Here is a 15,315-nt window from a genome sequence, read left to right as displayed (position 1 = left end):
TCCTCCTCTCCAGCGCTTTTCACACTCCTCCCTCCTTGGCTTTGCTCTCTGATGGTCTTGACAAGAAGACTGACAGACGAACAATGACAACCCCCTCTGCACATTTCAAAGGACACACGCAGACAGCCTCACACAGACATGACATGTGCATTGACAAATATAGACATGTAAATGCAATATACACACAGGACATTATAAACAAACGAAAGACCAGTTTATGCACTTAAAGGGCACACAGAGGCACACAAGCAGAAAATATAGACGCATGCATCAGCTCTCACAGACACCATGCATAGACACATACCGTGTGGACAGACTGAACAAGAGAAATAAATCTTAGTATTCAGTGTGTGGGCTGGTTGGAGCATCAGAATGTAACAGATTGTAACACATTTATAAACTGACCAACACTTGCTAAAAGCAACCAAATGCTGACCGTCTGTGTGGTTTCACAAGCCCTCTCCTCGCCTGCGTGTCAGACCGCTAAAGGCAAAGACGAAACATAAGAAGGCCCGCTGCAATTATTCATGCTACATTTGTAAAGGTTTTAAGCTTTTACACACATTCCCATAGCTCCACCAATTCTGAAAGCTCAACATCAGCAGTACCAGAGTTAAATGAACACTGATCTGACACCGTGTCGATACAGATTAAACATTACAGGTTGCACAAAAGTAGCATGTTACATGGCCATTGCACCGGGTTGCTTATTTTTCAGAGTTTCCATTATAGTTTTTTTTTTCTTTTCACTTGCAGCTCACTTTCCCTGACTTCTCAACACCTCAGCAATCTGTGGTGCATAATATTGCTTTGTATATCACTACTGGCCACCCATCACTCAAATTGTCACATGTAGGGTCCTATTGTTTTCTGTTCTGCTTGGTGCGTTTGCTGTAGTAAGCGAATGCTACTTTTGGTTCAAATTCAACCCTTGTATTGTGCGTTACACAGTAAACTTTCAGTGCAATTCGGTGTGCTAACATCAGTATAAAGTTTTGCCATGAAGTAACGTCCAGGTAAAATGGAAAACTGGAGTGAAGTAGGGAAGCTGCTTCCAGTTAATTCTCAAAACTTTCAACACATATAGATCTGTCTCGTGGACATGTTGCAGAGAGGGCAGAGTTGATCCGGAATCAACTTGTATCATGGGTTCTCACAACAACTCGGCGCTGTTTTTAAGGTCTCTGCATAATACCTGTATGATAGCAAAAGGAAGTCTATATGTTACATTGATTACCTAACTTGGACATCTCTGCCCTTAGCTCAGTAAAAATTTATGTGGTAATTTATCTGTTGCCTGTTTCTGCAAACACCAACAATGAAATCTGTGGTGGAAGTCAGAGGTGTGGACTCGAGTCACATGACTTGGACTCGAGTCAGACTCGAGTCATTAATTTTATGACTTTAGACTTGACTTGAAAAAATGTTCTAAGACTTGTGACTTGACTTGGACTTTTACACCAATGACTTGGGACTTGAATTGGACTTGAACCGGTTTACTTGAAAAGACTTGATATTTTACCCCAAATATAAAATTTAACATGTATATTATATAGAGATTGAAAATGTGACGTCATTCACGGGTAGAACCGCAAAGGATTCTGGGAACTCGTGGCAAGCGGTACTAGCGCACGCAGGCTTTCAATTAAAATCAGTTATACAGCGATAAAAAGAAACACAAAAATGTCAAGAAGCCGTTGTATTATTAACTGCAATAGCCGGTCGCATGACAGCCACGGGAAGCCGACGGGTAAAGAGATCGGTTGTTATCGGATTACGTCGTTGAAGAGAAATTGTTCGAGCCATGTTTCCAAAGTAACAAAGACGCGACGGATGGCCTGGATTGCAGCCATTCAAAGACCAAATATAACGTCCCAGAACCCTCCAGCTCACAGGTTAGTCTGCTCCAAGCATTTACACGAAGGTCAGTGTTTTTTAGTAGTTAATACGTCATTTTCATAACATAATTAGTGATATAGGTTACAAGCAAGTCTGGCGCTGAACAGAAATTGTCGCGCTATGCTCCTTTATTTATTGTGCATAAATAGTGAATTGTCCTGACACAATATTGCGTTTCGCTTCTGTTATTATGGTACATTGACAAAAACATATACTTTTATTCACAGGATAAAACAGGTTTTTTGTATCACTAATTGCCCAGTGCGATTACAGACTGCGGTAAAGTGAGCCGTCATTTGTGAGCCGCGGTCAAGCCAGCCGCCTCCTATCCGCGCGGTGATTACAGCATACAATATTGTTGTCACTGCTACATTTCTGTAACGCTACCAGAAATTATTTCCACTACTAATTAATTACCGTTGAGCTCAAAGGTCCTATTAATAAACGGTTAAGGAATGTGTATTTATGACGACAATTTGTGAGACTGGTAAACTTATGATAGGTACGATGGTCTTTCGTTCTACACGGTGCATTTCAAGGTCCTGCACCCATCCGTCGGTAAACTGTACCTGGGCTTGTTGCAGTGACCTGAAGTTACTAAACTTCATGAGTGTATGCACTCACTCCAAGAACCGTATAATTATAAATATGCATATAAATATGCTAAGATGAGATAGCTGACTTCATCTAACTAGCAAATGTTTTCCAGGCTACGTTGGTGATGCAGTTTTTTTTAATGTGTGTGATATTTTTGTCATGCGATTTTAAAGCTGGTCCTACAACCGCATCCAAGAATAACATGCAGCTTATCTCAGAACTGTCGGTGAAAATTATTCTTGGAGCTAGGTTTAATTGAGCTGCATTTTAAAGAGGTGCAATTTCACAATTTGTGTATATTTTCTAAGTTCACTATTTTGTCATGTGTTGAGAAAAACACAGATTTTAAAATTACATGGTCTAATATTTACATTTAGCATAACTGCAACATTATTTTTTCGTTTTTTTTTTAAAGACTCGAAAGGACTTGAAATTCAAAGTTTCAGACTTGTGACTTGACTCGGACTTTTACACCAGTGACTTGAGACTCGACTCTGACTTGCCTGACATTACTTGAGACTTGACTTGAGACTTGAGGATAAAGACTTGAGACTTACTTGAGACTTGCAAAACAATGACTTGGTCCCACCTCTGGTGGAAGTATTGTTTTACAGGTGTTTATGTGGCTGTGTATAACCACGCGAGTGCTACCTCACCATATTTCACCCGTTATTTCAACTGCACTGTCTCCTGAAAAAGCATAGGTTGTGCTCAAAATATTTCAAGCACTGGCAACATGTTTATTATTCACGTCCCTGACTCTTATATTCATATCAGTGAGACAAAAACTGAGACATACGTTACAAAAAACACAGAACATCTATTGTGAGTTTTAATTTAATTTAACTGCACTACATGGCCTCCAAACTTAATGCATGCAGTGAGCTCACAGTGTCATTATTGGTCCATGTTGTATTATGTAAGAATCTCATTTACTGTTGTACTTGAGTCTACCAGTAGTTATTGAGTAGCAAGGTAATTAATGAGGCAGTGCCAGGAGAATCCTTGAAGACACTGACAGCTTCAAGCTATGGCTAATGTTAAGCAGTATGCAAAGTGAAACTGCATATATTTTAATGCCATTGCCATTGCCGCAACCATTACCGGCCCTATATTTTATTGAAACGATTCAAAGTGCAGGTGGGGGAAAAAAAGGAAGGCTTTCGTAAAAATAATCTAAAGCTACTCATGCAGAATCACTGCAAACACAGAGTAATCTCCAAACTATTAACACGAGTGATCTAATCAAATTTAGTGTAAAGCTGGGTTTACATAAGTAAACACGACGCTAAATTAGAAAAAAAAAAATCTTGTCAGGAAATGGAAAATGCCCTATTTTCATTTGAGAGCACAATAAGATCAAGGTAGGAGCAATGAGGGCTTAGTCTCCATAATGAGTGGTACATCAGGTGCTCACACGCTCACGCTGTCCATGCTGGGATTGTCAGTGTGTGCCTACATCGAGCTTTATTTGTGAGCTACTCAGTGCTACCTCCCCTCAGAGAAGCACAACGATACTGCAGTCTCTTATTCCCACCAGGACACACGCTGACATGAAAGAAGTGCATGGAAGCAATTGCACACGGGGGCCCACAAACTTATCACAAAAAAGCATATAGCCTCTCTCTCACACACAACAGTGTTGAATCCACCTATATCCTTAGTTTCCCATCGAGATAGAGTAACGCTACAGTAGCCTCAAATTCCATTTACTCTGCTGGCTCTCACTCGACCCCTCCCTCGCTACCTTCCTCCCTGTCCCCGTCTCGCACTCGTTGCCACTTTCTCTCCTCTCCCTCTCTGCGTCTTTTCCTCCACCTTTATATTCCCCTCTCTCTCTCATCTCATATACGCTACCTCTTATTTTCTTTCTTCGCTCTCAATCTCAGTCTGTTAACAGCTCCCTCGTTGCATTTACTCCCTTTCTCACTCTCTCCTTTTGTCTTTTTTTCTTTTCCCGTATGGTCCAGTGGGGCCTCTGACAGTAACCACAGTACAGTAGGTTGCAATTAATCTTTTAAATAATTGTCTCTCACCACAGATAGTGGACACGCTTGCGGAGGGGGAGAGAATGAGAGAGCTAAATGAGAGACGGTGGAAAGCACAGCAGAGATGGAGTGAGACAGAGAGGAAAACAAAAAGAGACACAAGAGACTATTTTATTTTTATGTTACAAATATGATGGAAAAATAAACTTGATTCTCATGTGTAACTGCAAGCTCATTCATCTCATTCTCCTTCTGTAATACTCAGACCCCTCCTCACCGAGGAGGGGTAGAGGTGGTGCAGTCCCCGGCTGCCAAATCAGTTTCAACACGTCACACTCTCAGAAAGGATAATTAATCAGATTGATGCATAAAACATGAAGTCCACATCTTTAATATACACTACGCCTTCATTTTGACATTCATTGTTTAATACAGTGGCAGCCAATATATTTTGTTGAGCTGTTGGTGAAATAAGACATTCAAAAATACTTAAGTCTGAAAAGCGATTTCCTGCAGTTGAGACAGGAGTGGCTGATTGACACTGACTCAAGATTTAAAGGAACAAAAGTTCTTCCCTGCCGTAGCTCTTTTTTCAGCACTTTGTATTTTTGAGAGGGAAGTGATCAAAGGTTATTCTACTGTTACATACAATCTACGTTTCTGTGACAGATGTCTAAAGTCGTCTACTTGTACAGCGAGTGAGGCATTTATGCGACACTGCACTTTGCGTGTCAGCTCACAACATTACAGTTTGGAAATATCTATGCAGTGTTACGGAGTAAGACGAGTTCACGCGGGTTACATTTGCATTCCAACTCATTTAAAATAACATGATCCTAAAAGTATGAAATCTGTAATGTTCAAAGTCATTATTGCTCACTCATCACTCACCACAAAGTTCATCTAATTGCTGTTCTGGAGAATACAATCATTTAATGTCAGTGTCAGCAGAAGAATCTATATGGGTAATAACGAAATTCAAACCATCATTTTAATGTCTGCAGGGGAGAAAAAAAGTGAATAGCTGCAAATTCATGACAATTTATCAGAGTCATCTGCTATTGAAGACCGAGCTTTAGTGATCTAATGGAGAAGTTGTTGTTCACCCAAGGCTTTTTTGATAACAAGAAAATGAAAAACACAACACACACTATCACAAACTATACCTGCTTGTAAAATAGACGTTTTTAGATATGCTACTCGCTAGGAAATTCTATCGATTTTTGTCTTATACTGAACTTGAACCATCAACTAAAATTTGTCAGTGTTGGAAAAAATAAAAAGCTACGTATCAACGTCAATCATACAAACTTCAAACGAACCTGTCAAATGGGTTTTGTGGCGTAGCAGGCTGTGCTAAATTGTGCATGACCTTCTTTCCGTCTTTGCACTGTCTTTTAATTACACTATTTAATTAGTGTTTATCCAGTTAGACATATCGCCCGAGTGTCTTGCAGTTTTGTTATACAAGTGAAGTATGCCCTTGTAACATTAAGTCATTTTCCATGCTTGCCAGTATAGGAAGAGTAATTAGGGCTAATTTTGATTCATTTAAATTTAATTCAAATGGAGAGGTAAACAGACAGCCCAAAATAGATTTGGCAAAGGACAGCATGAGATGAAAGGAAATGAAAGGATCGTGGGACAGCGCCAGGGTCAATAGTGATCAAGCTAACAGGTCAAGATAATCGGATGGTGGGATGAGAGCTCAGAGCTTAGTTTGCTGAAAGGAAAACCAGAGATAAAACAACATTGGTTTTTTTGTATTTTTAAGAGGAGAGATCAAATTGAAACTTAAGGGGATGCAGAATGGAGGAAGAAAGAAAAATATTAGCAAAGACAAGGGTGTGAACAAAGAAAACAACTGTAAGGAATGAGCAGCGTGAGGAGGACTGTGAAGAGAAGCAGGTGTAGATGAGGACAGGGACAGATGAGGGATTACAGAGTGATAGTGTAAGACACAGGGATGCTGCAAGAGGTCACACTTGGCGCTCATTGTCTGTAGAAGACAATCATGGCTCACAGTGAGTCTGTATGTGTGATGGTGTAATGTGCACACATCTGTGTGAATGTGTATGTGTTTGTTGACAGCTCTGTTCTCACCACAAGGAACAGTAGGCATGAAGGGAAAGGCTAAGAAAGCATGACAACAGCCAAGGAAAGGAACAATATGGTGTTGTGCAGCAGCTATAAATCAGAGAAAGAGACATTGTACAGAAGCTGACATTTACATTTTAGGCATCTGATCAAGGCTCTCGTACAGCGTAACTTAGAGTGAATATGCCTAGACTGCTAAAAAAGACACATATACTCTGATGGAAGGAAGCCAGCAGCGTGAGGCAGGCACATTGTTTGCTCTTGGCGCAACAACTTTTGAAAAAAACAAAGGGCAAATTTTTTTCACATCAAGTAGGATTTTTGTATGGTGCAATAAAGTGAAAGGGAAGGCAGTGAGTGCCAAGCAGAAAACTTTCCAAGCATCCATAAATTCATCCCTCCAGTTTTTAATACAAAGCAGTAGTTTTCAAACTAGCTTGGCTCGCCAGCAGGGAAGGGGAGAACTGAGGTGGTAGAGGGAGAGCTGAGATGGAGAGACGTGAGGAAAAGATGCTACATACGAGTAAGCGGACAGGTGCATGCGGACAGTCGGTGTTCAAAGAACAACAGGAAGTTAGCTCTGGTTTGGTCTGCTTATCAATACTGTCAGCAGTTGGGGCTGCAACTGTAGCTGCGACATAGAGGCAGCTCTATGCTCCAGCTCTTTCAGGAGCAGGACCATATCTCCGAACACGCCCCTTCCTGGTCTTATCTATATATGACCTCCCAGTTCTACAAGCTGTTCATTCTCATTTTCGTGTCCCACACTTCGTCCCCTTTTTTCAATTCTTTCACTTCTTCACTACTACTACCAGAGGTGGGACCAAGTCATTGTTTTGCAAGTCTCAAGTAAGTCTCAAGTCTTTATCCTCAAGTCTCAAGTCAAGTCTCAAGTAATGTCAGGCAAGTCAGAGTCGAGTCTCAAGTCACTGGTGTAAAAGTCCGAGTCAAGTCACAAGTCTGAAACTTTGAATTTCAAGTCCTTTCGAGTCTTTAAAAAAAAAAAACAACGAAAAAATAATGTTGCAGTTATGCTAAATGTAAATATTAGACCATGTAATTTTAAAATCTGTGTTTTTCTCAACACATGACAAAATAGTGAACTTAGAAAATATACACAAATTGTGAAATTGCACCTCTTTAAAATGCAGCTCAATTAAACCTAGCTCCAAGAATAATTTTCACCGACAGTTCTGAGATAAGCTGCATGTTATTCTTGGATGCGGTTGTAGGACCGGCTTTAAAATCGCATGACAAAAATATCACACACATTAAAAAAAAACTGCATCACCAACGTAGCCTGGACAACATTTGCTAGTTAGATGAAGTCAGCTATCTCATCTTAGCATATTTATATGCATATTTATAATTACACGGTTCTTGGAGTGAGTGCATACACTCATGAAGTTTAGTAACTTCCGGTCACTGCAACAAGCCCAGGTACAGTTTACCGACGGATGGGTGCAGGACCTTGAAATGCACCGTGTAGAACGAAAGACCATCGTACGTATCATAAGTTTACCAGTCTCACAAATTGTCGTCATAAATACACATTCATTAACCGTTTATTAATAGGACCTTTGAGCTCAACGGTAATTAATTAGTAGTGGAAATAATTTCTGGTAGCCATCACAGAAATGTAGCAGTGACAATAATATTGTATGCTGTAATCGTACTGGGCAATTAGTGATACAAAAAACCTGTTTTATCCTGTGAATAAAAGTATATGTTTTTGTCAGTGTACCATAATAACAGAAGCGAAACGCAATATTGTGTCAGGACAATTCACTATTTATGCACAATAAACAAAGGAGCATAGCGCGACAATTTCTGTTCAGCGCCAGACTTGCTTGTAACCTATATCACTAATTATGTTATGAAAATGACGTATTAACTACTAAAAAACACTGACCTTCGTGTAAATGCTTGGAGCAGACTAACCTGTGAGCTGGAGTGTTCTGGGACGTTATATTTGGTCTTTGAATGGCTGCAATCCAGGCCATCCGTCGCGTCTTTGTTACTTTGGAAACATGGCTCGAACAATTTCTCTTCAACGACGTAATCCGATAACAACCGATCTCTTTACCCGTCGGCTTCCCGTGGCTGTCATGCGACCGGCTATTGCAGTTAATAATACAACGGCTTCTTGACATTTTTGTGTTTCTTTTTATCGCTGTTTAACTGATTTTAATTGAAAGCCTGCGTGCGCTAGTACCGCTTGCCACGAGTTCCCAGAATCCTTTGCGGTTCTACCCGTGAATGACGTCACATTTTCAATCTCTATATAATATGCATGTTAAATTTTATATTTGGGGTAAAATATCAAGTCTTTTCAAGTAAACCGGTTCAAGTCCAATTCAAGTCCCAAGTCATTGGTGTAAAAGTCCAAGTCAAGTCACAAGTCTTAGAACATTTTTTCAAGTCAAGTCTAAAGTCATAAAATTAATGACTCGAGTCTGACTCGAGTCCAAGTCATGTGACTCGAGTCCACACCTCTGACTACTACTACTACTCTCATTAGTACATGGGGATCTGTCAGGCCCGGGAGTCACCACCAGTCCCCTTTGAGGCATTTCCCAAACCGCAGCTCAATTCTTGATTAAGCCATTTGCCTTTATCTACCAAAAAATGTTGCCAAAAATAAAATGAGGATGTTGGCCCATCTAGCGAAAAGATCCTCGGAGTGAACTGCAATTTCCATCAAAATTGCTTTCATTCTAGGTGTCATAAGTCAGACAAATCAGAATACACAGATGCATATGATCAGATTCAGTACACATCAAAGGTTAATATAAGGGCGTTTCACACTGCAGTGCATGAGATGGAAAAAAGCACATCCATACCAAAAAAGGTCAGGCGTTCGACCCAAAAACATTTAAAAAGCACATTTACAAAAATCGCTTCCATACTGCAAAAATCCAGTTTTACCTCTTTATTGCAGCTTGGTAGCTGTAACATTTCTAGCCCACCTGCTCTTCATCAAAACTTTTCCATTGTCTGACTTTAAGAACCTGGTATACACCAGTTGCCAGCTTGGGGCTAATTACTGATTAGGCTTGCAGGACAAAGGCACCAAGAATGAACGAAATAAAGGGGCCCTTACAATACAATTTTACTTAGCCACGAGGACCCATTCATTTTGACACTGAGTGAATTTTACCGAGTTGAATTTCCTGGAAAAAGAAGAGTTTTAATGGTTGCTTCTCAAACTGACATGAAAAAAAAGAAATGCGCAACAGACCAAAAATACTAAAACTGAATTTGAAGTACTTGTACTTAAACTGTCATACAAAAAAGACATCATAAAAAAGACATCAACTATTTTCTTATACTTCAGGTTAAAAATTAAGGAAAACTTTCATCATAATTCCTGTGCAGAATCTCATCCAGGTGCGAAAGGGTCAGACCTCGGAACGTATCAGGAAAAAAAAATAATAATACTGCTGTATTCTTAGAGGAAAGATGAATTATAGAAAAGGTTAAAAAAGGGCATTTTTTTTTACAGCGGCAGAGCCACAGACATAGGACTGCGAGACACTGTCGGCAACAGTATGTGGATTGATTAATTAAAGATCTTTATCTTTCATTCTACTGACAAAAAGAGAAAGAGCAGGCTGCGCCTCAGAAAAAAGGAAGGGAGAGTGAGAGATGAGGGAAGCTAGAAGGTAAAACCAACAGCGTAATAGAGAGGAAAAGAGATGGCGAGATGGCTATTCTGGAGGGGTAGATAGATGGAAAGATAGAGGCAAAAAAAAGGAATGTGACAATAACGTCGGAGTGAGGAAGGCAGATGTAAGTGGAGGGAGGGGGTAATGTGGCAAGATGAAAGAATGAGGGTGACTGTTTAAAGATGGGATGAAGGTGTTGGTGGGGAGTGGGGTGGGGGGGACGTTGGTAAGGAGATCTTATGGTGTGATATTTTTACCCCTTTCCAATGATGGAGTGATGAGAGGTGGGAGGTGGAGAGGAGAACGGAAGCTGTAATTAATGGAGGAGACATGGAGGCAGGAGGTGGTTTGACGGCTTGCATTGCTAAAAAAAGAAAGGCAAGTGTACAAATGTTCAGCTCCTCTTAATGGATTTGTACGGCTCTCTACTTTATTTGAATCTTAAAAAAAGAATACCGCTTTTTTAAAGCACCCTACATGTTTGCTTGCGTTTACATCATCGTGTAGCAAGGGGTTACAAATTATCCTTAATTTGCACGGCACTTTAATGCAAACAGAATTACAGTGAACACTTAAAGTAAGCCGGTGTTCAGTATGCAGTCAGGTAAACAGCTTCATGGACACAAACACACTGTATCATTGCTACAATTATCCCCTTCATTACACTGTGATATTATTTTATTCTTTTGCTTTGTAGTGTGTACATCTCTCTCACCTTATTCATAGAAACACATTTTAACTGATGGCTTCTTGTTTTGGCTCATGATCCACAGAGCTTTTATCAGCACTTTACATTTTTGTGTAATAGTAGCATTCTGCTAATTAGTGTATATGAGCTGTAATTTGGCCTAACACCTCCTAATGTCATTATCTAATCCAAGCGATCTGATGACAAAAGTTGAACCATGCTGGCTTTTGTGCTGCCATCCCTCATTACAGATTTTTCTTCACAAATTCTGCACAAACAATTCACAGAGGAATTAGACTGTGAATATGCTTTACCCAGTCTCAGTCAGCATATTTACACGTATATGCATCTCGAGCCCACTGGATTGCCAGACATTTCTAAGCATGAACTTCTTGGATCTCTACAACCACTGGCTGATTGTGCTGGCTCAGGAACGCTCACTCAGCAAATGAAAAAGCACAATTGTACCAACAATCAATGTCTAAACTGATGTTTGACCCCGCTTGCTTGAAAGCGCTCATTCATCAACTCTGTGATTTACAGTAACTCTGCAAACTATAACATCTTTCAACAACTGCTTTGAGTTTTCAGAACGACTTGGCACTGCAATTCTGTATGCTCTACACTAAAGCTCAAAAAATAGAGCTCAGGAAATCAACCGACTCGCCATCACCCCTGAGCTCTCGTCGTGGTTGTTAATGAATGACTTAGAGAGATGGGTCTGAGGTGCTACAAGGTACTTAGGATTCAGGTCAACATCACTTGACCCATGTGGGCAGGCCGGCTGAATAGCACCGATAATAAGACTGGAGGTTGAATGAGAAAAGTCATTATAAAGAAATATAGTGGCAGGCGGAGGGAAATGTTTTGATACTAAGACTCTGAACTTGTTCTCCTCTCACTTTCCCATCTTCCAGCTCCTCCTTCCTTTTTTCCAAAGTCCCGTTCTCTGCCACTTCAGGCATCGCTCAAATCTCTTTCGTTATTTAATCCTTCCTTTCCTTCCCAGCTTCCTTTCCTTCTTGTGTCTTTGCTCCAGATCTGTTTAAGCCTTGAAGACAATACTTGTTTACATGCCTCTTCAGCTGTATTTTTTCTCTCTCTTCATTTAATTTTTTTCTCATCTGTCTCAATCAGCGTCTTGCCTTTAGCCATTTTTTCCTTCATCTCCCTCATCTGCAACTAGCCTACTGACTTCTCTCCTTTTCTTCTTCCCACCCTTGCTACTCGTTCCCTGTGATTATAACAGATGAGGATGTTCACACACACAACTGAAAATCAATTTATTTTCATGCCATCACACAGAAAATTAATGCAAAAAAGAGAGAATAATATAACAAAGGTGATTATGGAAAATAACCTTCTTCACATCTCCCTCTGTAATTAACCCCTTTTCCCCACCATCCTACCTCATTTCTATGCCTGCCAAGCTCCTTGCTACAGAGCAGGTTCCAAGTCTCATTAGAAAGTGCTGGCCAGCATAGCTTTCTAACTGACCTCACCTGCTGTTTCTCTCTCTCTTCTTTGTTGTTCTGTGCTATCCAGACCTCTCACCAGTCACAGCAAGAGAAAACACTGCACACATGACACACGGTACATTGCCCACAAGATAGAACACACGACGTCCCCATACCCATGTGTAAAAATCTACACGGTGGTCCCCAAACTTACCAAAACTGCTCATTATTCATCTAAAAATGCTGCTTGAACCTTCAGTTTCACATAACACGCCACATAACCCCGCAGCAGCACCTGCACACACACAAACAATAAACTGCACATCAACTCACCACTCACCCAAAATCGCATGAACACATGTGCAATCTGCTTTGGCACAAACACACACAAAATCTCTCAATAAAACCCCATGAACGCAGGTAATGGTCGACCCCGCAGGCTCAGACAGTGCACCACCAGCAAGCTCATTCTGACATAGACTCTAGTTCTGTTGCTGCTTCGCTCCTAATACACCTTCACTGTAGGCCACCAACTCAAATTGGAAGCATGCCATTAGCAAGGTCAAGCCGAGTGTAATATACTGTAGCTGTTTTCACACATGCACTGCAACCCTGAACTTTTCTAAACATTACCCTGCGGCGCTGTATATAAGAACGCAAATGTCTGAATCAGCCATGCTGGTAATTTTAACCTGCTGTTTCCCTGGTTGAAATCAATATAATTGAGCCCATGTGAGAACAGAACAGATAATCATCCAAAATATTCAGTGAGGTGTCGTGCTTCCTGCTTCCTCCATGCTCCACCTAGGCACCATCCTTCAGTGAAAATATGAAGGTTAAACAGTGGTGGGAATGCATCTGACATAGATGAGACTCTGCTGACAGCTTCAGGTTTATCTTCACTTTAGGTCTTACTTGTCTTACTTGACAGAGCAGAATTTGTGTTGACACACCAGCAGTTTGAAGCCCTTAGGTTGTTTCATTTATGGAGAGAAAGCTGTTGACTTAATTCCCCACATAGACATAGCCCTATTGATATTTGTATGAGCTAAAACCAATTGGAAAGAAAAAAATCACCTTCTATTCACTGCAAATGCTGATTTTATTTTCACAGTCAACACTGACTTCAATACAATGGAAAAATAAACATTTAGATGCTGATATAGTTTCCACAGACTGGAGTGGCCCAGTCAGACCATCCATCCATCCGTCCGTCCACCCTCTTCCACTTGTCTGTTCAGTGTTGCGATATAGGAAGACATAAATGTATATATGATATGATTGGCTCACTATTGCATTGTGAACTAGAGATGGCACGATACCACTTTTTTATGTCCGATACCGATATCATAAATTTGGATATCTGCCGATACCGATATGAATCCGATATAGTGTTTTTTAATCAACAAAACTGTTTTTTAAAATATCTTGCTGCATTTTGCAAGTCTGCAAGTTCATACTCAAGTTTAAAACAACAACTACACTAAAGCTATTCTGTTATACCTGTATACAAAAAAAATATTTCATAGTTCAGCAATACTGATCAATCTAATAAACTTAAACCTACACCATCCTCCCTATTCTGGTATTTTAAAGAGTACTTAGCGTAAATATTAAGCAACCTAACTAATAGGGTTCCAACTCCCAGCAACAACAAAAATAAATAAATAAAAAATAGGGAACCACCCCTCACGCGCCACCTCATGATGCTTAATCGACGTAATCAACCTTAATTTGATGCAGTGTGAAAAAAAATGCACAGAAATCAATTATTTTTCAAGAAATATTAAATAGATTCAACATCTTTCTTCAACAAAATTGCAGACTGCACAGATGGTACCTTCCCAAAGTAAAAAGTACTATAGCTTACTAGGGTATATATATTAGACTTAATAGTCACTATGTACAGTAATTGACTTCTATTCATTTTACATCAAATTAAAACTTTGGGTGTCAGATAATTATTTATTAAAAGCTAGACATTTTAAATGAGAATAAGAAAGAAAAGTATGTCTTTGTGCCCCCTTTTCCCAGTTAATGCCCTATCGGCCCCCCTGGCTAAACTTTGCTAGATCCGCCCCTGCACAGTTACCAGCCGTCAGCTGTAGAAAAAGATCCTGGAGTAGAAAGTAATATTAAATAAATTCTAACAACAGCTGATCAAGCTTAAACGTGCTGCTGTTGTTCAGCCGCTGGTTTCCTCTTTCTGGCGCAAAGTGGACCAAAAACAAACGAGAGAGACCGACTCGCGACAGAAAAGCCGATCAGCTGATTTAAGCAGTTTCACGATTGAAGTAGCAGCAAGAAGAGGCAGTCGCTTGTTAAGCTTAACGTGGGAATGCTTTACAAACATTCAGAGATGGACTTACACACTTGCTTTACTTCTCTCGGGGATAACTTTGTCGGAGATGAAGCTCCACATGCTATCCAGACCACCGACAGGTCCCGCATGCCACAGCTGCTCTATCACGTGATGCATACTGCTCTGACATGCTAACGTTCTGAGGTGAGTTACGGCGTGTTGCAAGTTTTGTGAGGTGCTTTCGTGATATTTAATGGATCGGATTACATTTTTTATTTTTCTCCGATATCCGATCCAGTAATTTAGGTCAGTATCGGACCGATACCGATACGTAATATCGGATCGGTCCATCTCTATTGTGAACTTACTTGTCTCGACTCCAATCAGCACCATCTTCTCACATCAGCATTGTGGCTCTGCACCTTATCTCAGTAATCTCAGTAGGATAAAAAAAAGGCCTCCGGAGTGAGAGGTCACACTGCAAAAACCCACCTCCTTAATACTAGAAAAATACACTTATTTTTGGTGAAGATTTGCTTAAAACAAGTGAAATTATCTGCCCATGGGGTAAGTGTTTTTTTCTTAATAAGATTTCTTGAAATAAGAACAATATCTAGAT

The 15,315-nt window shown here is 40.2% G+C and overlaps 1 protein-coding gene across 1 annotated transcript in view; it reads right to left on the bottom strand.

Moving 5' to 3' along the window:
- Positions 1 to 15,315, bottom strand: part of cadm4 (cell adhesion molecule 4) — a 186,421-nt gene that overhangs the window by 92,851 nt on the left and 78,255 nt on the right. The gene's annotated exons all lie outside the window — the stretch shown is intronic.

Source organism: Aulonocara sp. 'chitande type north' Nkhata Bay, linkage group LG11, assembly GCF_057382095.1.
Source record: "Aulonocara sp. 'chitande type north' Nkhata Bay isolate Kocher_YH1m ecotype deep benthic linkage group LG11, A_spYH_male_GT1.1, whole genome shotgun sequence".
In the NCBI taxonomy this organism is placed as follows: domain Eukaryota; kingdom Metazoa; phylum Chordata; class Actinopteri; order Cichliformes; family Cichlidae; genus Aulonocara; species Aulonocara sp. 'chitande type north' Nkhata Bay.
Note: the sequence above shows the minus strand (reverse complement) of the source record. Positions and strands in the feature narration are given on the sequence as shown.